The following is a 3,670-nucleotide window of genomic DNA, read 5'->3' on the forward strand; positions in this document are numbered from 1 at the left end:
AAAAAAAAAAAAAAAAAAAAAAAAAAAAAAAAACTCACTACAAACAAAACAAGTAACCTGTTCAACTAATGGGCAAATGAACTTAACCAACACTTCTCAAAGAAGTACAAATGGCCAAAAATTACAAAACTACATTGAAATTTTATTTCACTCCAGTTAGAATGGCAATCATCAAAAATACAAATAGCAATAAATGATAATGAGTACACAGGAAAAGGGGAACTAATATACAGTACTGGTGGAACTATAAATTAGTACAGTTACTATGAAAATCAGTATGATGTTTCCTCAAAATACAGGAATGGAACCACAATATGATCCACCTATACCATTCCTTGGTGTTTACCCCCAGAGAATTATAGTAATCATATCATAGCAACACATACATATCCATGTTTATAATTCCACAATTACAGTTTATGGAACCAGCCTAGTGTCCATCAACAGAGAAATGGATTTTTTTTAAAAAAATCAAAGCCTGTGGCATACATGCATAATGTCATTTTCAGTCATGAGGAAGAACAAAATTACATAATTTGCAGGAAAATGGATGATACTGGAGAGCATCATGTTAAATGAAATAAACCAGAATAAGTCAAGGCTCACACATTTTTCTCATAAGTGGAAGCTAGAGAACAAAACAGGTAAAAAGACACCTCATGGACATATAAGGTAGTCCAGTAAGGTAACAAAAAGTGATGAGGGAGAAGGAGAAGAAGAGAGAATAAGGAAAGATAGTAAGGATTCAAACTGATCAAATTGTGTGCATGTCCAATATGCCACAATGAAACCTATTATTCAGTATAATTGTTGTGCACAAAAAATGTAGTGAATAGAAGTGGTGAATAATGAGAACTTTATTTTCAAAATGGTAGGTGATTTGATCCCTTCAAAGGAGAAAAATGTGTAAATTAAAAATTACTTTGAAGTTTTAAAGTCTGATAAGGTAGGAACAAGCTATTAAGTGAAAAGTGTTCCAAATGGGAAGAGAAATATCACTTAAGCATGTAAAAATATGAACAGATAAAAAAATATGAGTATTTTCAAATGTTTGAAAAGTAAAGAAGAGAAGTTAAATAATATAATAACTGGAAAATCCCAGTAGGAATGCATGAAGAAGTTATTTTATCAAGAAATATATGAAAAAGCTGCTCAAAAGCTCTATTCATAAAGGAAATACAAATTAAAGTCACACAGAGATAGTACTACAGCTGTTATTGCTATTACCAAATATATAAAGCTTAGTAAGTATTGGTCTGGATGTGGAAAGAAGGAAAATGTGGAGAAATTGTTTCTGTACGAATACTGTGCATGAAGCCAAATTTATGTAGGACAGAAACAAGTATCAGATGAAGAAATGAGGAGAGTGAACATAGCACATCTTTGGAGAATTCTAAAAATAAATTGGCAAAGAAATAATTGATACTGTAATAACTATCATACAACATGAGGTGGTGGAAGTTTAATGATTTTTTTTTGTCATTCTGCTCAGATGTTCTATTCCTGACATTTAATACATTCTCAGTTTATAAGATATCATTAAAATATTCCAGAGATGTAAATTAACAAAACTACATGAATACACTCTTACCAAAGTTCTTCCAATCAGATTTCCACTGGTAATTTCAACATCATACATCCCAAGATGAAATAATCATGGTCATCTTCAAAAGCTGCCTATCTTATATATTTCCTACCTTAATTAAGAGAACTCCTGTCCATTGCATCACTGACACTAGAAACCAGGAGCCATAACTGCAGCTCCCCTCCTCATGGACTCAGCACTTTCTCCACATTGGTTCATTTAATCCTCCAAACAACCTGATGAGTCAGGTCTTAATGTTATTTAATGTAAAACCCAACTATGAAGGTGTTGAAATTTTTCCAAGCTTATAAACCAATTTACTAATAGACGGTGCTTGCCTTCTGTTAGTGTTGCTTGGTCCTCTCCAAAAATGTCTGCAAGCAAAACTAGATCCTAACATACCACCACTTCCATGCCACTTTCCTTCTTTCTTTTGGAAATTTAAATAAAACTGGTTTTATTTCATATAAGATATCTACAGATAGTCAGAGGATGATACTGGATCAGCAGTCCAACATGATGAGCACTGGTATCTCTTTGGTTCCCATGATCTTTCCTTTATCGCGTTTGAAAGGACCATTCCAGTTTCTTCCATAACTTCACTATTTATTTCAAAAATAGGGGAAAAGATGGCTTAGCCACTTTTATCACTTCTATTGGGAAACAAGTATTTCCCAGAAACCCTGCAAATGTGTCCCAAGGGTACCTTTAGCTGCAACACAAGCTGTGAAGGTGAGCAGTTAAGCTTTCCCAACTTCTTTATTGATGGCAGGTAAAGGAAAAGGGAGTGTTGGGAATGGCTGACAAGTTGTGCCACCAACATTATATAAGTAATTTCTTTCTTTTTACTCATTTATTTATTCCCATCCGTGTTTAGTCATCTTTATATTTAAGATCTGTCCGCACGGGTAATTTTTATGTCAAGAAATTTCTGTTGATAACTTAAAGATTAAAAATTGAAACTCAGTTCTTTAAATCATTACATTTTTATCAACTACACTTCTTTTTCTTGCTTTATTTTTACCCTAATATTCAAGAATAGAACTAAAATAAAATGAATCTTTCTTTTCTTAAAACTGATTAGTTAATTATTTTGTGGTACTGGGGATTGAACACAGGCAAGTGCTCCAACACAGAGCTACACTCCTAACCCTTTTTTTAGTTTTTAACCTGGAACTTGTGATCCTCCTACCTCAGCTTCCTGAGTCACTGGGATTACAAATGTGTGCCACTATACTTAAAACTACTTCATCTCTCAAGAAAGAGTGGGAAAAAACAAAAAGTTAACAGCGACAAAATACTTTCAACCACTTTTCTCCTTAGTTACTGTCCTTCTAACACCAAAAAAACATCTGGAAAACATACCCACATCCTTTGGTTTTTAAAAACTTATACATATGACCAAATACCATGTGGTTTCCTCTGGCTCCATTAACACTGAACACTTTTTCTTCAAAAATGGAAAATCTCCTTTGTCTTTCCATTTCATCATCTGTACCATCAAAAGGAATGCCTTCTTGATGGCAAATTAAGATTCTCTTCCAGTTTAATTTTCTGAGTCTGGACCAGAATTCTTCACAGGCACTTTGTGGACCTTCCACATAAACAACACCCGGTTTTCCAGGCATGCTAAACCCAGACAGGGAAAGCTCCTTGGCCCACTCTAGACTATTCTTTCTTTTGCATTTGTTATAGATGTTATGGCTATAGATCCAAAGTCCTGTAAGAATGGGATCAACTAGCTGGACTATACTTTCTGTGGTGGAAGAAGATGGGGCATCTCTGCTGACAGCCTGTTCTCTAACTCATTCTGTGGCATTCAATATACAGACATCTCCTCCACAATTCTCCTGCAGGAAGATCTGCAGTCAGATCTGTGTTCAGCTGGGTCTGCTGGGTTCTACTTAATAATACTGATCTGGCAGTAATTTCAGGCAGAACTTCAGGGTACTTAAAGGGAAGAATGCAGGCCAGAGAAAATATCTCCATTGATTTCTCAGACATGTCTAGGTTCATGTTGATGGTATAGTAAACTTTTGAAGATCGTCCCTCCATAGACTTCTTCTTTTTTTTTTTTTTTTTTAA

General features: G+C 34.5%; 1 pseudogene; it reads right to left on the reverse strand.

The window, feature by feature from the left end:
* Positions 1-2,919: 2,919 nt before the first annotated feature.
* Positions 2,920-3,652, reverse strand: LOC107134722 (annotated as a pseudogene).
* Between the last annotated feature and the right edge of the window lie 18 nt (positions 3,653-3,670).

This window comes from Marmota marmota, unplaced genomic scaffold (assembly GCF_001458135.2).
Source record: "Marmota marmota marmota unplaced genomic scaffold, marMar, whole genome shotgun sequence".
NCBI classification, from domain to species: Eukaryota; Metazoa; Chordata; class Mammalia; order Rodentia; family Sciuridae; genus Marmota; species Marmota marmota.